The sequence below is a fragment of the Kogia breviceps genome, chromosome 4, assembly GCF_026419965.1.
Source record: "Kogia breviceps isolate mKogBre1 chromosome 4, mKogBre1 haplotype 1, whole genome shotgun sequence".
Classification (NCBI taxonomy): domain Eukaryota; kingdom Metazoa; phylum Chordata; class Mammalia; order Artiodactyla; family Physeteridae; genus Kogia; species Kogia breviceps.
In genome coordinates this window covers 20,771,905-20,798,599 of record NC_081313.1, presented here as the reverse complement: position 1 = coordinate 20,798,599, position 26,695 = coordinate 20,771,905, and positions in this window count along the sequence as shown.

Below are 26,695 nucleotides of genomic sequence, written 5' to 3'. Positions count from 1 at the left end.
CAATTGATTATCACAGAATTATTCTGCTTATTTTTACAGAATTCTTGTTTCTATAGTGAACATAGAGTTGCAATTAACAAATGAGTATAATTCCAATATAAATGTTGATATGTATTTTCATTTCTGTTAACTAATAAAATGAAAGTGAAACAATGAAGATTTAAGTTGGAACTTTACTCATTTAAAATGATATCAAAAACTTCCTTACTAAATTGGAAAATAGTTTTACATTGCCTGATGACTATTTCTGTGATAGTTACTTTTATGTATCAACTTGGTTAGGCTATGGTGCTCAGCTCAAATACTGGTCTAGATGTTTCTCTGAAGGTGTTTTTCAGATGTGATTAACATTTAAATCAGTAGAATTTGAGTAAAACAGATTACACTGCATAATGTGGGTGAGCTGCATCCAATAAACTAAAAGCCAACCAGCCTGCCCAACAAATTCCAGACTTTCCAGCTCCCACAACAGCATAAGCCAATTCCTTAAGATAAATGTCTCTGTCTCTGTCTCTGTCTCTCTCTCTTTCTCTCTCTCTCTCTCTCTCTCTCTCTCTCTATATATATATATATATATATATATATATATAGATAGATAGATAGATAGATACACATATATATACATACACACACAGTCTCCTATTGGTTATGTTTTTATGGAAAATGCTAAATAATACAATTTCTCGTTATTTGTGCTAGTAAAAATTTAATGGATAGATCCAATGCAATTTTATCTTTAAGTATAATTCACATTTTCTTTATAACTTTCTTAAATCTAGACAATGAACAAAACATTTTCCAATTTCCAGGTGTAAATACTCCTACCACCATGGCCAGTTTCAAGTTTCCAAAGCGATTGTACTGAATGAAGAGTTTGGAAGAGCTGTATAGCAGTGCACTATTTTTTTTTTTTTAATATTTATTTATTTGGCTGCTCTGGGTCTTAGTTTCAGGATCTTCGTTGCAGCACGTGAGATCTTTAATTGCGGCATGCAGGATCTTTTAGTTGCTGCATGCGGGATCTTTTAGTTGCGGCATGTGGGATCTAGTTCCCTGACCAGGGATCAAACCCAGGCCCCCTGCATTGGGAGCGCGGAGCCTTAGCCACTGGACCACCAGGGAAGCCCCAATAGCAGTGCACTATTATATATTATCTCCACCATACATATATGATAGATGTAAATAATCTCAATTGCATAGATAATAGTGAATAGATAATAGTAAAATGTAGTTCATTATTTAGGGAGCGATAGTTGAGTATTTTTGCATGTATTTTTAATATAGAGTTGACACTTGAAGGACAAAGGGGTTGGGGGGACAGTTCCTGGGTACTTGAAAATCTGCACGTAACTTTATAGTTGGCAGTCCATATGTGCAATTCTGCATCCACATTTCAACAAACCTTGGGTCATGAAGCACTGTAGTAAATACATATTGAAAAATATCTGTAAATAAGTGGACCCACGCAGTTCAAACCTGTGTTGTTCAAGGGTTAACTGTAATTTATTAATTTGTAAGTTTATAGTTTAATTTTTACTAATGGCTATAGTTAACAACCAGCTCATAAAATTCAAGAAAATTCATGGGCTATTCATTATACTCCAGTTCCAGAAGACCCCTGGAGCTGCCTGTCAATGATTGTATTGTGATCTATTTTCCCTAGGGAGGATAAGATCAGTAGTTCTTTCTAAATTTTTTCCTGTGGCCTCCTATGCTGATATTTGTATGGCAAATCCCTGATGAAACAAAAGGTAAGGGAAGGAGAATAGAAGCAAAGAAAGGGAAGGAAAGGATGAAAAGGGGTGGGAAAGAAAGGAACTTGAGGGAAAGGAAGGGAAAAAAAAATTAACAAATTCAATCCCAAACAGGGCATTCTTTTAGAATTCTTCCAACAAAAATATAAAAGAAAACCATATTCATAATCCATTTAACATTTATCATCCAAAACAAGTTACTATAGTATCACTCAGAATTACACTTCTCAACCTGCATATAGGAAAAAATGATAGCTAGATTACCAACATGAAAACTCTACTATCTTGAGGGCTTCAGAGAAATTGGCTCTTAATTTATAATAAAGTATTCTTTGTTGCCAATGTTCAGAAGAGTAGCTTGAAATATAAAATACTCACTGAGATATAAATATGCATATATATCATATAAATTCAAATATATATACATACTTATACATATGAATTCTATTCTTGTATCTGGTACATGATGAGAAGAAAATGTGATGTATATGGAAATTCTGTTATTTTCATCCTAAAATTCTATTTAATTTCAATTTGTTTCTCTCTGTAGCTATACATTATAATCCAACAGAGCAAATCAATCTGTTTCTCTGTGTTGCTATAAAGTAAATCCAACTGAGCAAAATATGTTGTGTGATCTTTATTACTTTAATATTTCCTCTATAAAATGTCAGATTTATGGATCAATTTTTACCAAAGAAAATTTATTTTAATATTGATTTTTAAAATTTTTACTATATAATGTCATTTTCTATATGCCCCATCTCCCTCCACCCCATCGTTAATGGATAATTGATTTGTCAAATTAACAGTTGATATAATGTGAAATAAAAGACTGAAAAGAAGTAATTACCATAATAGCTACAATTTTCAGTTACTTATCGCTTTATATTTCTGTGCATTTAAAAAAATTTTGGGAGCTTCCCTGGTGGCGCAGTGGTTGAGAGTCCGCCTGCCGATGCAGGGGACACGGGTTCGTGACCCGGTCTGGGAAGATCCCACATGCCGCGGAGCGGCTAGGCCCGTGAGCCATGGCAGCTGACCCTGAGCGTCTGGAGCCTGTGCTCCGCAATGGGAGAGGCCACAGCAGTGAGAGGCCCACGTTCCGCAAAAAAAAAAAAAAAAAAAAAAAAAAAAAAAAAAAAATTGTATATAAACCCTTTAGTCTGAATTAAAAAAGGAAATAGAACTAAATGGGGGTGGGACTGCAAGGAAGAGTAACCTCTGCTCGCTGCAACTAGAGAAAGCCCACGCACAGCAATGAAAGACCCAACGCAGCCAAAAATTTAAAAAAAGAAATAAAATAAATAAAACATTTAAAAAAGAACTAAATGGGGACATACAATTTCACTGTTAATCTAAATAATTTATATGTTAATATTATGTAAGAAAAGAGATTTCAGTAAAATAATTTTTGCAAAAGAACTTTGAAGCAGCCCAATGCACATGGTTAAAAGCTGAGATATTCTAAGTCAAGCAGAGTTTAGTTGTGTGCAATTAGGTCATTTCTGTTTCCATCTTGCTCTGCATCCGCTACTTCTTTGTGACTCAACTCTGTGATACCTCTTGAGCTCCATGGGGTAGAGTGGAAACCACTATTTCTGTAGTGCATAAATTCCATATATATGTATATATATGTAAATTTACATATATATGTACAATTGATCTGTTTGATTTAAATATAGGTCAAAAATCTGAGAATAATAAGGACACTGTTATAGTCTTGGCAATTCTTCAGTTAATAATTGCTGATTGAACTAGCTTTTAGTTATATAAGTATAAATTCCAATTCCTGTATATCATTAAAAGAATAATCAAATTATGAATAACCTATAAGTTGCTTGATCAGTACCTAAAAGAAAGCAATATCAAAAATATGTATACTACTTAAAAATCTTCAATATTGCAACTTTCACTTTTTTACTCATACTTTCTTCTTAGACAAGATTCTTTAAGGACAGAACTTATATTACATTTGTCCTAAGCAAATGCCTTGTTGTTATATGTGCTTAATGAATACTTAAAATTGAAGTACGTTGATTCTAAATTTCTGTGGCATATCCATTCCATAATTGAACAAGGAATGTCTCTCAAACTTAGCCTATTTTCTAGTTATATTCTTATGTGAGATGGAAATCCATTTTCTATTTGCTTTCATTTAAAACTTTCTGCAGAATAAAAATGTTGTCTCCAGTAAGTATAAAACATAATGTTGGATAAATGTACTATTTTAATTTAAAATCCTTTAATATAATTACTGAGAATATTCCTTAAAGTTATTTTTATTCATGCTGAACATCAGTCACTCCTAAGTATTACATCCTTGTTGCTCTATTAGAAAAATCAAATTGCCTGTTTCATTGATTTTTATCTTTTATCAAAAACTCAAACGGACAAAGTCAAATCATGTTATGTCTTACAAAAATTTTGAGAGAAGCCCCTCCAGCAGTGTAGAATGCCCATGATATAATTATGTATTTCTTATTTTAGTCATATAAGCCCATAATAATAGAATTCTCTGCACTGCTTTACACAGGGTCTTAGTGCTTGCAATCAAACACTCAGGAGTAAATACAAGTATGGTAAATCATAGAAGACCCAGACACCAAATATAAATGAGACAATGGTCATAAAATATTTTGCTGCCAATAAATATTACTTACAATCTAATTTCTCACCTATCTAAAATCCAATATCTGGCTTTTACTATTTGGCAGTGCCCTATCAAAAAGGTAAGACAATAGAATAGTATAACGCTTCTCAAAATTCACATACTTTCAAGCTTAATAATGGAAACTAACTGAATTATTGGCTATTGCAACAAAACTCAGAAAGTATAGATGCGTTTGTGTGTGTGTGTGTGTGTGTGTGTGTGTATACATAGACTTAAAAAAAAAAAAATCTCAGTGTTCTTATATTGCAGCTGTATGGTGAAGTTCTATGCAATGTGTTTGTACACAGGGAGTATTTAAAATCATATTAAAAGTAACTGTATATTGGTAAAAAACAAACAAAAACAGCTGTATAGAAAATTTTCAAATGTATTATTACCATTTCCTCTATTTGAAGGCTATGCTATAATAACCACTAAGTATGGGTGTGATTACAGTAAAAGAGAGACAGGATGTAGGGAACTTATTGAATTGGTGGCATATAAAAATATCAGTTTACATTTAATTTAGACATTGATTTCCAAGAGTTTTTACTTGGACAGTGCCAGTCCAGGGTAGCTGGTTCTCCTGTAGATTTCAATGATATCTTACAAATGCATGTCATACCACTTATTACACTGCTTTCAATAACCAATTTTACTTTTATGGTCCTGCCATTATACTGCAAGCACTAAAACAATAGGTATTATTTCAATTTTGTCAGCTGTTATATTCTTTATAGTTAGAAAGTTTCTGATTCATGGTACACAATTAATAAACATATTTATGAGTATATCAAACTGTTCTAACTGTATTTATTGTTTAATAATATCAACTATGCAGTAATACAGCTATATTATTTGTTATGACAATTTAAAAATATTCTGAAAAGCAGAGCATTTTAAACTAAATGGTAAAAGTAAAGTAACCATAATATATGCTATACTTAGCTTTTGACTTTAAGACACACTTTTTCCATTTCCTTTTTCTTCATCTGTAAAACAAAATGACTCACCTAGACATTTTATATACTCCATTCTAACACCAAATAAGTTTACATTTCTTTTATTAAAATGACTTTTTCCCTAATATTTAATTTTGCATGATTTTGATATTTTATTTCTTTAAATGTGAATTCATTATTTATTCTGCCCCAGCTCACTTTTATTAAAAATCATAAAATATATTTAAAACAAATACTTATTTAAAATAAAACTATATTAAAATAACCCAATATACTGGCTCTGTTCTTCTACACCAATCTGTTTATTCTTCTGTCATAGGTATTTGAATACCTCAATGAAAACTGTATTTTTAAAAATCTGGATTCTTGTTGAAAATTATAATTCTCTTTTAAAACTTTTTCCATTGAATAACTTTACTGTTTTTTCTCCAATATCAAATATTTTTGAGGGGATAGCATGCCTATAGCCATCTTCTTTAATACATATGTTTTTAAACATATCTCTGCATGCATTACAGAACGGCTATCACATCCATTCACTGAAATAACATTTCTCAAATTAGTATGCATGTCACACCTTTAAACTTTTTTTTAGAACTTTTTTTTAACTAAGCAGGATGGGAAAATATCCTTTATATTAAATCTCTAGACTAAAGCCTGAGGACCACAAATCATGAATAGGTTTCATTCATGAGTCTATGAATGAGTCTATGAATCAGTTGAAATTGTAGCCATAGTCTTGAGTGGATGTGTCTTGTATACTCATAGATGCCAGAACACTCACAAAATTAAGAACTAATTCACCATACATATCAGTAAAAATGTACTACTTCACGGTATTCTTTTTTTTTTTTTTCACGGTATTCTTGACATCTTTTATATAACCAGAGTGAATTGGAATAACCAGCCTATATCCCTTCTGAGAAGGAAAACTCTCTCATGAGCAATGGACACAAAGGCTGAAATGCCCTTTGAAATAATTCAGTCATCATTTCCTTTGTTTTGTTTTGTTGGTGTTTTTCTCTGTGTGCAAACGTGTATGTCAAGTCTCTCTCTTATTTTTGTTACTTTCTATTTCATGTTTATGGCACATACAGATATATGGCCATGTTTGGTTACATTTGCTATCTAAGAAACTTCGTAAGTGATACAAATTTTTATATCTGTGCTGTACGTTGAATTATTTATTTTAAAGTCAAAGGTGTTTAAATTCTGAAAGGAACTATATTGAAAACTTGTGTGTTATTATGCTAAGCATGACCAAATGGAAAGGGTTGCCTCTCTGTTTTAGAGAGTTTAGGATTTTATTTATGTCTACATTGACAAATATTGATATCAGATGAGACCTTAATTCAAAGTTCCTGAGACTGCTTTGAGGATCACAATTTTTAGTTGTCTTATAGAAAAAGAGTCAAATACATTTGGAAAATGCATGACTGCTCTGTATAGCCACTCATGTTGTGCACTCACATTTGTAATATTATGTAAATTGCAATCTGGGGTTGCAATGTATGGTGAACCTGGTTAAATGTTATATATGTCTTCTTTTAGCTTATATGAAGCTTTAAGAAGGTCACTAGTAATTGGTTTAATTTTGTATATTCGTTCATGCAACTTTTTTCCCCTTTTATCCCATCTCTTACTTATTAGAACTCTAGTTCTCTGAAGAACATCAGGAAATATGTAAAACTGTATTCAACTAGACGTATTATTATTGAGGTACAGAATGATCTACACCTTATATCATTTTAATGTACTGGGCAGACAATTTCACCAGAATCAATACTCTATATTTTTCATTAAATAGTGGTAGGTATCATTTATATGGCACTTAACGATATACTTATTGTTATTCTACTGCTTTGCATCAAATGTCTCATTTAATTACTATAATAAGTTACATGATAGGTGTTATATTATCTTCATTTTATTTATGAGAAAAGCTACATGTGGAATGTTTGGGTGATTTGCCAAGATTTGGCTCAGTTAGACCATGGTAGAGTCAGAATATAAATCTGAATGATTTTACTATGGCACATGGGACTTAACCCATTTTCCCTATCCCAAATCTTTGGTTCTTATCATGGCAATCCAATATTTCTTTTATAATAGGTCATAGATGACCAGGAAGGACAAGAGGCATGTTTTGAAATCCCATTTGCTCTGCATAAGGAATCTCTCAGTTATAAAAAAGCTTTGACGGAAAAAATCTTTCTATTATCCCCACCTACCTGAATTTCCTTGCTTTTTTATCTTTTTTGCTGTGCATTTTTAGTTTCATTACTTTAAAAAATATTTAAATAACCTTCAATTTTTAGGATAGTTTTAGATTTAAAGAGAGTAGCAAAGACAGTACAGAGAATTACTATATCCTTCTTACCCAGTTTGCCCTATTATTAACATTTTACATTGCTGTGGTACATTTGTCCCAGTTAATAGAACAATAATGATATGGTATTACTAACTGAAGTTCATATTTTTTTCATATTTCCTCAGTTTTATTCAATATCCTTTTTCTGTTCCAGGATCCCATCAAGAATACCACATGACATTTGGTGGTCTTGTCTCAGATTCTTTTTGGTTATGACAGTTTCTCAGCATTTCCTTGTTTTTAATGATGTTGCCAGTTTTGAGGAGTACTGGTCAGGTATGTTTTACAATATCCCTCAATTATTTTTTTCTGATGTTTTCCTTGGGGTTACAGGTTTTGGGGAAAAGACCACACAGCTTAAATGTGACAGGTTCCTCAATAATAGGATATTTATTCATTCCTATTTGGCATTCTTTGGTTGTGGCAAATAAATACAATGTAAATATCTGTAAAGAACTTGACTTAGATTCAGATGCATCATGATTACCGCTGACAGACTTAACATTACTTCCATGTATGTGCATAATTATTTTCAAGTAAGAGGAAATATAAAATTTATCATATATACATGCATATATATTATATAAGCCCTAATAACACCTCTGGCTACACAATTTCTCCCCACTATAATTTTATTTCAGTATCGTTGATTTGATTCTTCACCCACATTCTAGTCCAACTGTCTAATTCTTTCACTTTTTAGAAGTATTCTATTGGTGTAGCTGGAGATGAACTGATCAATGAGCTTATAATGTGGTTAATGAGGATATCTTTAAAAGGTACCGTATGTTCAGATTTAGAGAATACTGTAGGTGAGGTGGAGGGATTTGATTTTATGTGATAAAGCATCTGTCAGGACAGAATCTTTATGGATTAGTTCAAAACTTAATGTATATTTGGGAGGATGGAGTAAAGAAAGACTATTACGGAGAAGAGTGGTGGAAAGCTCCTTACTGCAAAATTTTTAAGAATAGAACAATAGTTAATATTAAATAGGAACAACAAAACTATATTGCTCTAGGCAACTTCTAATTCACACCAAGAAGGCTTAAGTAAGATGATTTTTCAATTCAGCCAGGAGGTACCATTTTCTGACTATGACTTTAAGTTAAGCCCTCCAATATGCTTCTTTCTTTTCCAGACTAATATTTAGTCCCCTAAACAATCCCATGTGTTATGTTAATATTTACTTATGTATCATGTTTGATAATTGTTTGTTTCCTTAAAAGAAAACAAAGCACCTGTTTAAATATTACTGGATTCCATAATACATTTCTTCTTAGATATAATGCTTCTAATCTCTGTGTTTTAAAGGCATTTTTCTCATAATTTAAGGATGATCTACCCACATACACACACACAAAAGACTGGAATTACTTTTTTACTTTTAAACTATGAATTAAGTGAAAGATAACAAAGAAGATCAGTATATAAATGGAGACATAAGTTCAAAAGGCTACAATACATTTTTTCAGATTTTGAAGTAAACATATTTGTAATGGTGTCAACTATTACAAGTTCCCATAAGATGGCTCTTGAAAGGTGTTGGCAGAGTCAAAATTATAGAATAAATATTAAAGCACACTGAACTGGGATTCGTTTCATTGAATATAATGCAACTTTTGATTATATCAAGGGTTAAGTATATAAAGTCAGGGAAAAATAGCATTTTACATAGTATAGACAAATAGATGCAGCTGCTCTCATCAAGACAGTATTTCCCAAGGACTGGCTATAAAATCTAGTGGTCTTCTTTTCTTATTTGTGCTATTATTTCTTTTTTTTTTTTTATTTCTAGTTTTTTAATGTTGCAGGGCAATGCATGTAAATAAAACATATCAAATAGTGCAGATTAACTTCCAAATAAATGTTCTTCTGCCTTTTCTCTTTTTTCCTTCAGTCCTACTCTCATAGACATGCTCTTTTAATTACTTCTGTTGTAATTCTTCTTGTGGATATCTGCATAATTATAACTAATATTATTTTTTTGATACTGTTGTTGATTTGTTAAAATTAGAAACTATGTTTACTATTCTATCACCTGGCACCTAATATCTTATAATTTTTTATAGCTCATAAAAGTCTTGACCTTGTATTAACTTCACTTGTTAACTTAAATTATATATTTAACACTTTTTGTTGTTGTTGTTCAATTGCATTTTTCACAGGTCTAGGAACTCCCCACATTTTAAAATATATGTCTTATGTACCAAATTCTGGTTTTTTCATCCCACTTCCCTATCCTAATTGTGGCAAAGGACATATATATTTAGACTGCTACTGTCTTTAACATTCATTTGTATCATGAATCCATTATGAAATTTTTCAGTACTTTTGTCATAAAACTTAAAACAACATTTACATTGCAACTATTATATACATATAGCTTATTTTGAAACAAATGTGAGTTATGATTATATTATTTTCATGGATCTAATGCCATATCGTTTAAGCAAGCAAATAAGAACAATCTTTAATATAAGTCTCTATTATTTGCTATTATCCTGCTAGCCATATTTCATTTGCTTCATACTGGGAAGGTTTATTTAATATTATTGGTTTGTGGTGGTGGTGGTTTGTTCTTACTTTTTCCTAGAGGTGTTTTTAATTTTTTTTTAACTCTTCTGTTTGAGTTTTTTCTTTTATAACATCCTCAAATTTTTGCATGCTGTCAATCAAAATGTCTTCCCTGTTGACTGGGGATTTTCATTTTTTTTTTTTTGTTTTGTTTTCCCCTAAAGACCTCTATTCTGGAACACTCTATCCTGTTCCAACAGCGACTAGTTCTTTAATAGTTTCCTACCCAGCTGTCTTTGTGTTGATCCTCTTCTTGTTTCACTGATTTTAAAGTACCATTAGCTGGATATCACAATCTCCCATCTATTAGATTACTCCCATGTTCCTCTGAATTAAAATCTCAAGTAAGTTCCTGAAAATGGGTTCATGTGAGATAACAATGCTGTGTGCTTACTTGCCTAAAAATGCCTTTTGAAATCTAGATTGATTTATTGTTTGAATGTGTATAATATACTTTTAAAATAATTGCATTCAAATCTTTAAAAGCAATATATCACTATTTTCTATGACTTGTAATTGATAATGCAAAATATGATGCTATGCAGGCTGTTTTGTGTTGTACATTACTTTTTGTTCTTTTTTATGTTTTATTTTTCTCTGGAATTATAAAATAAAATTGGTGATTTGTCTAAACTTGAGTCATTTTAGACATTGTCTATTTCTCAGTCTAAAGTCTCATGATGTTATTCTCTCTGATTAATTCCCTTCTGTTTTTGGTTCGTTATGTAGCCAATTATTCCATCTCATATTTCCCTTGTGATGCTGGATATCTTAAATTTCCTTATATATCTCTTTTATATTCTCATATTCTCCATTTCTTCCTTTTTCAATTTTTTTTAACCTTTCAGTAGAGACTGCTCTATATCCTAATTCTTCATTCAATTTTATTTTGAGGTAGAAAAATTATATCCTATTTTTGTAATGTATATTTATGTCACATAATTCATGAATACAATATTTTCTTGATACTCTCTGAGTATCTTTATTCAATATTTTATAATTTTTTAATCTTTAAGTTTTAAAATATTTTTCTATTGCTTACTCTTTGGTCAGTTTATTGTTATTGTTTTTCATTTGGTTTTTCTCCTTTATGCTTGGTTTTTCTTGATTGCCTGATCTTATTAAAATCTCTAGGAATTAAAAGCTATGAAATTTTACTTTGCTGCTAAATATTCAAACTAAGAATTTTAGAATTTCTGGATATTTGTTCTATTTACTGAGAGTACTTCCATTTCCTCACAGAGGCTTATACTATGAGCCTGAATAGATGAAATCAATTCCTAAGTGGTACAGTTGTATATTTTCAGGCCATCAATTAACCTAGTTTTTGTGGTTCTTGTCCTAGTCATCCACTTTTCCCTACCTGGGTACTCTGAACTCAGCATATCTGTTTTACCACCATACAGATTAATTATTATCCTTTGTTAATGTTATGATTTGAAAAAATTAAGCCTGCAATTTTCCCACCTCCATAATCCCAAAACACAATTCTATAGATGTTATGGTTTATATAAATTTTTGTAAACTCTAAATAGTTGGAAACTTCTAAGACAACTTCCAGGGGTAGGATACTAATTTTCTATTTTTCAGCCATGCTTAATTATAAAAGTAGGCCTTTAAATATCTATAAGTTCTGAAGTGAAATATGAGTGGTGTATGAGTGTGTGTGTGTGCATGTGCGCATTTGGTATTTCTGACAGTTCAATAATTGCAGGGAACAACTGTAATATTTCACCCAATTCTAGTCAGAGACTACTAATTGAGATATATTTGTATTTCTAAATGTATTTCTCTACTTAAAATAAATCATATCTGCAATTCACCATTCAATTTATTTCTATTATATAGTAAGTATTAAATGCTCAGAAGATGATGGAAAGAGAGGTTTATTTCCTTAATAGAAGGATAAAATAAGCTTTTTATATTTTCACATCTATGCACAATACAGAAAAAAAAATAGTTGTAGAGGGGAGGAAAGCAAATTGTTCTTCATCGACCCATACTTGATCTTTTGTCAGCAATCTCACTGTGGTTTTCAACAGTGAATTGCTACCTTACAGAACATTATCTTTCAAAATATTTCAACTGGTTGTTTTTTTACTTTCACTTCAGACAAATGTATGACCCAACTGACAGTAATAAAATAAAATCTGTAAAATGATCAGTGCCTATTTGATCTTAAGCAAAGATTATATTTGCTGAACAGTGACTTGGTTCAGTGGGAGATACAATCTATCATTCATCTTGAAAGGTTAAAAAGAGGCAACTGGGCTTCCATGGTGGCGCAGTGATTGAGAATCCGCCTGTCGATGCAGGACACGGGTTCGTGCCCCAGTCCGGGAAGATCCCACATGCCGAGGAGCGGCTGGGCCCGTGAGCCATGGCTGCTGAGCCTGCGCGTCCGGAGCCTGTGCTCCGCAATGGGAGAGGCCACAACAGTGAGAGGCCCGCGTACCACACACACAAAAAAGAGGCAACTGTATATAAAAGTGAATGAAGAAACATTTGGTTGGAAATTCACAGCAAAGTTCAACTCTTTGCTCTTGCACTGGCTCTCTAAGAAGAAAGTGATGTGACACATTTAAATGTCAGCAGAGTTAAAATTTTTTGTCTGCTCATATCACAATAAAAAGTCAAAATAATGTATTCTCCTGAAAAAGAAAATATTTAAAATTATGAATTCTGAATATCTTATCTGGATTTTAAGCAGTGATGTGCTGCTAAATGCTTAAAAACAGGCTGTTCCTATAGAGGTGAAAAGAAGCCTTGATTTGTAGTGTTTGTCAGCTTTCATGATGAAAATACTTCATGGCTGATTTCAACTTAATTACCTGTCCTACTGAGTGCAAATGGAGAAGAGAAGCTAACAAGAGGCTCTGTGAGCAACTGTAAGCCATCTCCTGCACACCACTGCCCTAAGGCAGTTATGGTAAGATAGAAAAGTTCTTTAAGATTATGTTTAGATCATCCCTTCTGCATATAAATGATTATGCTGTGTTATTGATCAATATGCAATGATTTTGAAAATAGGATTGATACTGCTAGCTTCCTGTATAATCACAGTAAAATGCAAATGTAGGGCTTATAAGCATATCATACTTTTGCATGGATAAAATATAAGGCTCTCCTTCCTCAATGCTTATCACAAATCTGGGAATGTGATTAGGAGTCAACTCTCTCTCTCTGTCTCTCTCTTTCTATCCATTGGTGATCAGATATAAGTTAAAATATTGGATATTGATGTGACAATTTTAGGTAGCATGCAGAGTAATAAGAGGTTTCAAAGAGAAAAGTATTCTGAATAAAGAAGTTGTATTTATAGTTTTAAAAAGTTCGAACTGACTCATTAAACATAAGGCTAAACCTGGTGATATTCCATTACTCCAAACATCAAGAACTTAAAATCTCATAAGTTTATTGAGAGATAAAAAGAAGATAATCCACAAATGAGTAGGAAACATCAGTAAGAGAAGTTTTTCAAACACCAAATTTTTGGGGTACTAGAAGGAAATAGCTTTTAAAAATGGGGGGGGTAATTAGAGTCAATGATATAATCCCAGTCCTCATGCTTCTTTAGCATAGATTCTGGACTAGTAACACTTCTGTCTTCTCTCTCAATATCTCTTAGTCAGATTTTCCCAGTGGAATAGATGTGAAATATTATTTCCTTGTGATGCATAGTAGGCACTGAGCATGTGGATCATCCTTTTCTGCATTTGCAGATCTTATTGCCTCCAGAATAATAAAAGAGTTCACTATTCTTGCTTCTATGTGCATGGAGGGGTAGGTTAATGTCTGGGGTAAAGGCAGCCTTTGAAATTATAACCAGAAGCTGTTTTTCTCTGTCTCCAACAATGTGGCTGGATGAGTATGAGTCAGCCAGTTAATAATATATCTGCTCCATAGAGTTAATCAGTTTCTCCAGCATACCTCCAGTAAGAATTGAGAGTACATTTAAGTAGTCTGATCTGTTCAAAAACCCAAGCTGTGATCTTGTATTGCTTTGGATTAAATAAGATATTTTAATATTCATCAATCTGACTCTTTTTAAACTGGTTTACTATTTAGGAGGGAAAGGGAGCCAACGCCAAAGTCAAGTGCTTTTGCTGAGCCAGAGAGCCAGGGTAGGGTTCTTTTCTCTCCAAGCTACAATGTCGCTAAACATCATTTCAAATGCTATATTTGTCATATTTTCTGTAGGCTAATTTAGCTTGCTCAGTGGCAGGTTGCCCTACCCTGGCTCTCTAGCTCAGCAAAAGCACTTGACTTTGGCATTGGCAGTTGGTTCCAGCCTCCAACTCTATCACTCCTAGATAAATTTCAGCTTCATCACATTCCATCAGATATAGCTAGCAAAAACCTGGTCAGGAACCATGCACAGGATTCAAGCCCACCTCCACCACAGACTCCTCCATACCACTACCCCTCTTCTGAACTCCTTCATTTCTTAACCCTCATTTTCTTCCCTTTTGTGGTACCATACCAGGACTGGTAACTATTTCCTGGATTCTTCAATCTGGGTTAACTCAGTGTTAAAATTTTGATACAACAACCCTTCAACACCTATGTAATGAATCCTTATCATGAAAACCCATTTGGGGAAGATATAATTTGTTATGAATACTTGTATATATTCTTGGTTGACATACAAACTTCACACCTTCAGAAGGATACCAGTGTGCCCTTTACCACAGCCCTACCTAAAATAGTCTACTAAGAAGTTTTTCCTTTTAATTTTCTGATTTAAACTCTTAAATTTATGATTAAATTTTCCAACAGCTAAGATGTATCCAAATTTTTGGTCATTTCCTTATAACTTTCTTGAGCAAATTTATCTTATCCATGCCAAATATTCATTATTTTATATTTGATATGAAAAATTTTAAAATATCCAATGAACACACACCCATTTTAATTTCCTTCAAAATATACAGCTTGACTCACTAAAATTTCCAAGGATTGAGCGAGTTTTAAAAATAAAGTTAATTTGTCTATATGATTTTTATTTTTAGGGATCATTTTTTAACATTTTGATCAAGCATATGGAATAATCTTAACTCACATGACTAAGTGATTGTTACAAGTTTATAAATGGATAAAAATAAAACTCTTATTTCCAAATGCCAGTTATATCAGCTATTTTTTAAACATGTGATTAAAAAAGAAGATATAAAATAAAATGCCATTAGACAATATTATATTTTAACATCTTTGATGTTAGAATTCTGAGACAGACCTAAAAGTACATAGGTTGGCAGCTTTTTGTTTATTTTTAAAAATGGAATTAACAGGGTATTTCTTCCTATGTCATGATTGAGAAGCTATGGACAAACTAATTTCAGCATTCATTTTTATCTGGGATCCATGAGTTAGAAAGAAGAAATGGAACCTGAACTATGTATGGCAAAGAGCTAAGCGGAAAAATCGACCAAAGTATGGTATCAGTCTTGATCTTAAAGACAATCTATGTCTATTGACATTTCTAAAAATCCTTTTAAACTTCTTAATAACTCCTTTTCAAAAATTATTTTTTAAATAAAACTCTATCATCTCAGATACTGAAAAAAATAAATTTGACGTTAAAATTTAAACAGCATCTATAGCAAATAAAAAGGAAATATTAAAGCCTTGATTTACTTAAACATATAAAAAACTAACATTTAGTGAATTCCTACAATTATCCCTATGCTCTGTCAGCTCTGATTAACTTCCTTAAAATCTCTAAAACTTTTCTTATTTGCATTTTAGAATAAGAATTTCAATAAACACAGTACTCTGAATATAATTGTGCATCACCAGATTAAACATGTAATGTAAAAATAGAAAGTGTTTTTCCTCCTTAGCAATTCATGTGTAAGTTAGATATTTAGAGATGCAATTTTCATGCAATAACTTTAACACATAATTTATACTAAACAATTAATCATCTGTCATATAGTTGAACCTGCGTATATATAAAAATCTGATATAAAAATGGGTCCTTCTCTAGGTGACTGACATGTGAGCAATTCCCAGAAACCGTCACTGAGGGAATAAGTTAAAAGGTTCATACTTATCCATTCATTAGTTCATATTCATACATCCCACTATGTAGGAAGCTCTCTGTTAGCTACTGGGGGAATTTTCAAATAAATTGTTCCCTTATCAGAAGGAACAAGGAGACAAACACATACATGCAAAAATACTTACATGCATTAAAAAATGCACCATAAAATGTGATGACTATTTGTAATAGGGACATGAAAGGGATACTTGAATCAATATTGGAGGGTACGTCAAAGAAGGCAAAGCTTAGCTACAATATGATTTTTTGATGTTGCTATACCAGGAATAGGCAAACGTTTTCTGTCAAGGGCCAGAAAGAAAATATTTTAAGCTCTTTCGGCTGTACGGGCTCTGTCACAACTCTCCAACTCTACTATTTAGCACAAAAACAGAGGCAACATGTAACCAAATGAGCATGGCTGTGCTCCAATAAACTATTTATGGATACTAAAATTGAGTTTCATATAATTTAACATGCCACAAAATACTCTTCTTCTTTTGATTTCAACCATTTGAAATGTAAAACCTATTTTGTGCGGCTCATGGGTCATACAATAGCAGCTGGCAGGCTGCATTTGGTCCATGTGCAGTCATTGCCTGACCCCTGTTCTATACACCATGACTCATGAAGACAAAGAGAACACTTTATTATATGGGTAAGTATAAAAAGATGAAGGAATTCAGAGAAATTAAATTGCCCACCAGTAAAAGTTAAGTGAAAACTAATACAGTAGATCACAATTTCCTAGAACACTACTTCCATTAATACATTCACTTATTAATTCATTCAATCAAAAAGTCACGTCCTTGGCACCATATGCCTGATGCTGTTTTACATGCCTAAGTTAGCACAGTAGACAACATAGGCAAAACGCCCTTCTATCATGGAGCTTACATTACAGAAAATTACTTAGTTTATAAACATTTCTTATTACCTAAATTCTCCTAGGTAATAGGTTAGGTGAGAGTAATGGTGTAGAATGAACACAGGGAGTACACTGAAGACACAATCCACTGAATTTCTTTTGTTCTGTGTCGTCAGAAGGTTATTTTTTTCAACCACAGACAGTAAGGGGAAAATATAGCAACTATCCCTTAATATGTACTCGTTCTAAATTAGCATGTTTATACTTTTCATTTTTGCTTCATTTATGTTATTTTATTAACAAAAGTTAAGTTAAAATGTAAGTTTCCTTTATCACTTTTACCAATTCAAAATTTCCTTTCAGAAGTAACTGCTATCATGGATTTGGTATGTGCTGCTCCAAAATACATTTTTATTCATTACATCACATAACTATGTATTCTACAGGTATGTGTATGTGATTTATTAATTGTCTGATATGTTATCATTATTTATATGTTATCAATAAATTATAATTTATGTATTATTCTCCAAGTGTTTTTTTCATTCATCATTATATTACAGAGAGCTATTCATGATGACATGTAGAAGTTTACTCAAATATAAGCAATGATATATAGCTCATCCAACAATTTCATTTTTCCATTTCCTTGATGATGGCTGCTTCCTACTCTTAAATTATGGAAATAATACTGCAGGAAATATTCTTAAGCATTTCACTTGGTGTAATTACAAGACCATTTAGAGACTATGTATGTAGAAATGAAATTGTAAGACTTTAGAGAGTTATATATTCCATAATACTAAATTTTATTGCTCTCCAATGTTGTTACAAATTTATACTTCTCCTTGCATTATAGAAGAGTCTCTTGATCTACCAATCTTTTATGCAGTTATAATTAAAGAATTTATTTTAGTCTGATTCCTATGAAATGGTATCCAATTGTTACATTTTAATGCAACTTTTGATACTTTCACTGGTAATATCAATTTACTCTTTTGAAAAAATTTAAATCACATATATTTGCCTTATTTTGCTTTTGATGTTCTACTTTTACTACACATATGTAGAATCATTTAATGTATTTTCAATATCATTCATATATGATCCAAGTACTGCCATATATGATGAAAAATTGTGTTTCAATTTCTTTGCTGTTTTAAACTTTATTTATGTAATTAAATACCATACAGAAGGTTTAATTTTAAAGTAAAACATTTCATTGATTCATACCCTGAAATCAGAAAGACATTTCTCTTTGTGTTTCTTTCTCATTAATTTTAGTACATCTAAACTTCATTTGTATTGTGTAAAGTAGCGTTTAATTTTTTTCTATAAGGAAAAATAATTTTTAATGCCATTTTATAAGTATTACATTGCTCACTTGATTTGTAAGGCCACCTCTTTCACAACCAAGTTTCCATAAATGTTTGCATCTGATTTTAGGATAGTGATAAATATTTTTTATAATTATATAATTACATATAAAAATAATAGCTGCATATTATGAATATATAATAATTAGATATAATATTCTAATATGTTTTAGATTTCCCTTAATTGTCTCTATCCTACATTTTATATTATCCCACATTTTATAATCAGCTTATCTGGATCCTTTAAAATAAATTAGAATTATGTGGATTGATGCTGAATTTTTAGTGATTACAAAACACTGGCATTTTTATACTTTTGGAACTTTCTATCTAGAAAGCATATTTCTCTCCCTCCATTTGTATTTGCTTTACATACATCAACGGCATTTACAAATCAATTTGTGTATAGCTTCATCTACTGTACATTTTTCTCTGGATTGTATATCATTTTGTCTGATATTTTAGGTGCTAGTGAATAGCAAGCTTTGATTTCATGTATATATCGAACCCAGACAATTTTTTTGAACTCTTTGTAAACTCTTCCAGAAGTTTTTATTTAATAAGTTTTTATTAATTAAGTATAAGAAAACATTGTGTATTATCTTTATTAACTATGTACAAAAATCATATTAGCTGAACCTCATAACATTTTTGTATTAACATTCCACATAGACAGGCTTCATTTATTTTACATTTTGTAGTTCATTGATTAGTGCTTTGGTGTTTAAGCACAATTTTGACGGTTTTATTAATAATAGGCATTGTTTCCATTATTTTTCTGAATTTATTTGGTGTGCTTATATTTGCATTGTACAGTATTTATGTATGACTGGGACTGCATTATTTGTTTCCAAATACTCTCTCACTTGCTATAATAGAATTAGCACCTATGTCCACTTTCATGTGACTGGCCCACACATATTATGCGATTGGGTCCCTCAAAGGACTCAAAGACCCCCCAGAACAACCACCTGAGGCCATTCAAACTAGGAACAGACTGTATATTTTTCCATTCATATGGGCTTTGTTTAAATAACTACCTGGATTACCACAGCTGTTTGTGGTTTACTTTTTATTTTTACGTTTTATTTTATTTATTTATTTATTTTTAACATCTTTATTGGAGTATAATTGCTTTACAATGGTGTGTTAGTTTCTGCTTTATAACAAAGTGAATCAGTTATGCACTCTCTAAAGACACTTTGAGCCCAACATTTAGTAATCTTCTGGACTTGCTGCCTCTGGTCTCAGAGACTGAGTTTATAGCCTGTTCCAAACAATAATCTTACTTTTCCTTTTTATTTCCACAGGAATCCCCCTCATTGACTGACTACCTGATTGCTCAGATCATCCAGCAAGTATCCTTACCATCAAGTCTAGATAGAAGATTCCACTAGCATTTCAATCACAGAAATCTACCTGAAGCGACATATAAGGACTAGCTTCCCTAAATTGTCGAAACAAAAAGGAGGGATTGGCCAAGGGGTCCTTAACATCCCCTCAGCCTGAGTAATCTTTAGACAAGCTTCTTCCAGACTCTAGGTCCTCATCTCCCCTTATTTAGAACACTTAATTTAGAAAACTTGTAATTGCAAACTTTATTTATGGCCCTTCAATATGTGAATATTTTTAAAAGCTTCTTGCTAGTTTCATACTGCAGAATTCTTTTCTCAAGGGCATGGGAGGCATCCCTTTGAAATGTAAGCATGAAGAAAGATTGAGCCTCCCCCATCTCCCAGTCTCTGTGGGAAGGTGGGGGCCTAACTTCTCTGGGTGCCTCCCTCAGAGTTTTAAACCTACTTTCTGGCATGAATATAATAGAAAGTTGATTTTTCCTTTGGGCAAATCTAATTAGCAAACAGATGGTCCATGAACTCTCTCTCACCTAGTGTCGAAAAATCCTTTCCTTGCCCTTTGATTTTGTTTTGGCATGGCTGAGCCTAGATCCCCTTCTGCAATAGTCTTGAATAAAGCTTTCCTTCCCAGTTTAACATTGCCTAGTTTAATTTTGCTTTGACACTAGTTAAGAATCATTTGAAGTTCTCTTTTCAATTAGGGATATAGATCAAATCCACCATAGATCATTGCTCCCATAATTACTAGAAAACCCTGGTCAACTAAAAATGCATTATTATTATACTATAGAAGAGTTGTGAATGCAAGATGTCCAAAGAAATTATGTTCACAGAAATTTAATCCTACAGTGGTGATCATATTGTTAACTACTGGGAAAATTTGCTGAGCCTGAGAAGTTTGGGCTGCAACAGAGGGAGTCTTTTAGTGTAAAGAGAAACCATTAGAGCTTTTAAGACTGAACTGACTGATATATTATAATCTCTAAGATACTCAAATAGAAAGATAATCTTTACACCTGCTAATTTTTTTTCTTGAGTCCATAGTGGCATAGGAATCTGGGGGAGCTGCACTGAACAGTTAAGATAAATCTCTATATTATCATGCTTAAGGCCCCAAATCTTGCAAGATGTAAGAGCCTATGATAATACAAAACATATATTGTCCTCAAAGTATTGAAACTAACTGAAGCTGTAACACAGTATTCAGTTAAACTTCTAATTAGAACAAAGACTTCACTTTGGCTCTAGGGTAGATGAAAGGGAGTTAGCTGTTGGAAAATAATACATACAACATATCTATATGTCTTTAAAAAATAATACTCAGGAGAAGATTTAACAAAAAATAGAAGACATGAAGAAGCAGGATAATGTGCACCAACATTAAGAAGAGAAAGACATAGAAACACATTTTTTTTCCTGATATTATTGTGTTCGATGGTATTCATAAAAATTCAGTACAAATACAAATATGTATCATTCATTTAAAAATTTCTCAATGCTATACATCTGGCATTCACATATTTTATAGCATCTTGCAGTCCACAAATAGTGACTGCAATTTTTAAAGAGTTTTTCTCTTATGATTCCTAGTCAAAATGGAAATAAAGTAAATGTTTTTGTTAAATATTAATCTGCTTTATAGATTTCCAGTTGAAGTGCTTATTGCTTCATTATCATAAATACATAAAATGAGATTTTATTTTTTTACCTTTATATAGAAACTCACTAGAAATGAGCTCATGGATGGAATATAAGTGTCTGTCCATTCATTAAACATTCACACAATTACCAGATAAAGTAAAAAGAATAAAGGAATACAAAAAAAACAACATTTTGTAAATTCAGAGAAAGAGTTAAAAACATTGTTTAATTATCACATTTGTTTAACACAATTTTTATTTCTACTAGGGTGTTTTACATGTAATCTTAAATTAACTATGAATTTGAACCCAGTGATCTCATTTAGATTATTTTATTATTACGAAGATTCGGTAATTGAGAATGTGTATTCTTGATGTTAAAAACCAGAATAGGATGTGTACAGAGTATGTTAATTGTGCATCTTAAATACAGAACTCCACACAATTATCATTTCATTTAAGAATAATTAAGATTCAATAGAAGAGAGAAGAGAGAGAGGAAGAATCATTCAAGTACATGCTAATTAAAAGGACTTACCGGTAGATTCCATGACACTAATAAGCATATTGAAAATACACTGAGTCAGGCTTACACGTCCACTAATGAAGTATGTAGTTCTCACTACATACAGCAGAAAGGTAGTATCATAAACAGAACCGAAATGCAAGTCATCATTTTTCATTTACTTTTCCATTACTCTTATGATTAGGTTTCTTTTAAGATCAATTAAGGATTACTTTTCTTCTCAACATTTTTGGAAAATCTCCTCACCATTTTACTAAATAGAGAATGCTCTTTTCAATATGATATATTTTAAATGGTTTAAAAACTGGTGGTTATTGTAGAAGATTTATTTGATGAAAGAAATGATAAATTTCTTCTACTACATTGTCTCCATAACAAGATTTTCATATCCTTATAATTAATTATATTAGAGCACAAACATCTTGTGAACATTAGAAATGTGCTACATGTTTGTATATCAACCATTTTCATCATAAAATTTGTCAGAATAAAATTCAATGAATAAATTAATATAAAGCATCTTTTTAATGGACCCAAGTGACTGATAAGTTTAACATCTGAACTCATTAGTGTGTATCACAAATAATATTCTTATGAAATATTGGATTGAGTTGTATCTGCTTGCCTCATCAGCCCGCATCATTCTGAGTAGTAAGCACAAACTCAAAGATCTGAAAAAAAACATTCTACTCCTATAAATATTTCATTGTTATGTGAAATTTTATTTGTGAGAGGCAATTAGGAATTTTGACACAGATTTTTTTCTCACTTTGTTCCTTTGAATGAAAGAAACATAAATCCAACCTTTTTTTCAACATAACTTTATCTCTACCTCAAGAATCAGATAAGTGCCATTAAAAACGTAATTTACTTAATTTGATAAAAACATCCATGCTTATTCCTTGGCTTATAAAATCAATGTATTCCAGACAAAGTTTCTGCGTTTGTCTAGAAATCATTAAATTGCCTTATTTCCTACACAATTTCTACTGCACAAAGTGCAACATCTTTGGTTTATGAGAGCACTGTAGAATGCAAAATTTCTACTCCTGTATGTATATTGGTACATATCATATCTATTCATATTCCACCGGCTGAAATTTGGTCATATGGCCATGCTTAACTCAGAAACGTAGTTTTTCATTGTGATCACAAGTAGAGGGAAACACAAAATTCTGTTACAGCTGCCAATCTCTACCACAAATTTTATGTGCATAAATTAGAAAATAAGATTGCAAGTTAATTAAATTCATGTGTTTATACAGAAGAATAGAATAAACCAAAATAAAGAAAGTTAATTAAAATGAGAGCAGAAATTAGTGGAATGTCAACTTAAGAAGAATGAGGTTATCAACAGTGTACATAATCTTAAAACTTTAAGTGATTAGGTCAAAACACTGACAAGATTAATCAAAAGAGAGGATAAGTAAAATAACCTAGATATAAATATTATTTGCAGTAAAAATATTTTAAACTTTAGATTAATTATAATTCCTAGAAAATAATTATAATATTTATTCAAATGACTAATAATCATTATATAAATAAATTTATTAGCAAAATTTACCAACAAAATGCTGAGAATTTCACAAGTGAATCATAATAAATCCTTGAGATGTAGAAATGACTAAGTAACCAAGACTAATAAGTATTGAAAAACCAGATAAGAATACTTTAGAATAAATACAAATTTAATTTAGGAATATAGATTCAAACATTTTAAATATAAATTGAGGGTACTAACATGGAAAAATCATTGCATCTTTCCCCTCAAATTGTTCACAATTTAGTACCTAGGACCATTTTTCACTGTAGATTTTCCTTTCCCTTTTCTAAGTACAACTCTTAGAATGATTTTTTTCTCTATTATAGTTAGTATTTTAACTGCTTTCAATGAGAGGGATTTGGATAATTTTAGTTTTAGATATCCATATTGCTGACCTGGCCATTGTTCCTAATAAAGGTGTGTGTGCTAAGGTTGCTGCTCCATTTCTTAAAATACAGACTGCATAAATATTGCCTCTTTAAAGCCTCATTATTCAAGATTCATGATTGTTTTGGATTTTAATATTTAATATTTCCCTAGATATAGTTATAAGAAACTTGTCTTTTTACATTCAAAATCAGGACCAGGGAAAACAGAACTGGGTTTCATCATTTGTCAAAAACTTCCATCCACAGAAAATATTAAAGAAGTCAAAAATCTTACCTTAGTTTCCTGGCACTGTCACTGCTGAGGACCTACCGGAGTTTGATACTTCATCTCTATGACTCAGTTACTGTTGAATGACTGATTTCTTGTCTTCAATAAGAGGGCTGAAAACCAAGTGACCAATATCTGATTACTTAGCATCCTCCTTTTATTTATTAAACTTTGGAGCTAGTTTATGCATATGTCCTAGCAAAGTTTCTTAAAGCTTGGAATTATTAAACAGAATATATCTATATTTAGTTGGATCTCCAACTGTGCCAGTCTGGGGCCCCACCAGAACCAGAATTCTCACAAGGACCATTTGGAGAGATATGAGAGAAGGGTAAGGAAAATAGCAATGGATTTGAAGCACTCATGAAATAGCAATGGTGGGAAGTCAGAACCACTACAGATCTGAAGAAGCAAGAAGAGAAGATGAAATTACACAGGCCCTACAATTTCTGGAACTCAGAAGAAACATTTTCTAAGGGGTGGCAGAGCAATGTAGCTCTTCCAGCACGGACACAGGCAGGGACAGAGACAGAAAGAATAAACTGCTTGCTTACAATATTTTTCCAGTGTATAAACCCTACTGTACCAGAGAACAAAGGGTCCACATAACTGACTTAATAAAGAACTTCATCCAATGGTCACTGTGCAAGGCAAAGAAAATAAAGAATAAATCTTAGGATCAAAATGTGACTAATGAGCTTAATTCCCACAATGTGGTCATCAGACTATGAAGAAGCAGATTAGCTGCTGGAAACCTTGTCTGGAGTTTTCACTTTTTGAGTAATATTACGTAAGTATGGTCTGTCATGAAGTGGTATTGGTAAAATAAAGATCAGTGGCATATAATAGATAATTTAGAAATAGAACCATACCTATTCAGTCAATTGATTTTAAACAAAAGTTACAAAGTAATTCAACTGGGAAATAATAATCTTTTAAACACATGTACTAAAACAATTGGTTAGCCAAATGCAACAACATAAATCTCAACAAAAACCTCATATAAAAATTAAACTGAAGTGGATCACTGACCTAAATGTAAAGAGTTAACAATGTAAGACTTGTAAAAGAAAACATAGGAGGAAATGTCAGTGACCTTGGGTTGGCAAATATTTCTTAAGTAAGACACAAAACGCACTTAAATATAAATTTGCACTTTGCCAAAGTTAAACATATTTGTTCTCCAAAAGACAATGGTAAGGAAATAAAAAGATAAATCACAGACTGGGAGAACATATTTGCAAAACAAATATTCAATAAATTATTTTTATCCAGAAAACATAATGAGCTCTTACAATTCAATACTGAATGGATATACAACTGGATTGAAAACAAAAAGAGCAAATAATTTGACCATTTTCCAATGACAGATGAGCACAAACAGAATGCTCAACTACCTTACACATTAGAGAAGTGCAATTGAAAACCACAATGAGATACCGCAACGATAACAGCAACACTTAAAAAGAAGATGCTGTCATTAAGTGCCAGTGAAGAGGTAGAGAAAATGAAACTTGTACATTTTTGGTGAAAATTTAAAAAATGGTACACCCACTTTGAAAAACAGTTTGGTGGGCTTTTATAAGGGTAAACATACAGCGACCCTATGACTTACCAATCTATTCATAGACGTTTATTCCCAAATATAATGAAAACGTAAGTCCACCTCAAAATTTGTTAGTATATGCTTTTAGCAGCTTTACTCATAGAAGCCCCAAATTAGAAACTTCTCTAATGTGAATCAACTGGTGGTTAAACCAATTGAGATATATGCATATAATAGAATAGTACTCAGTAATAAAAATGAATGGACTCTTTTACATGCAGAAACATAAATGGATCTCATATACATTGTTCCTAGTGAAAGAAGATATTAACAAAAGAGTATATGCTGTATCATTCTATTTTTATGAAATCCTAGAAAGTTCAAAACTTTAGTGGTGGAAAGCAGATCACCAACATCCAGAAGGGGTAGGGTGAGGGGACTAACTAAAACAGGGTATGTGAAAACTTTCTCAGTGTCAAAAATGTTCTGTATCATGACAGTGGTGGTACTTCTTGGTCTTGCTAATTGTCTCACAATACCTATTCTTCTTTTAATCTTTTGGTAAAGAATTCCCAAAATTTTACTTTGTATATGACCTCCAAGAAACAGATTCCATATCACAACCTCACCTGCAGCAAATCTGGTCATATGACTAATTTCTGACCAATGGATGTAAAGCAAAATAAATGAATGTAATTTCAATGGAATGTCCTTAAAATGATATGACTCTCTCTACACTTTCTTCCATACTTTAAACATGTAGATGAGGACAATATTCAAGCTGATGACAGGGCAATAGGAAAGAAGGAACCAGATCCCTT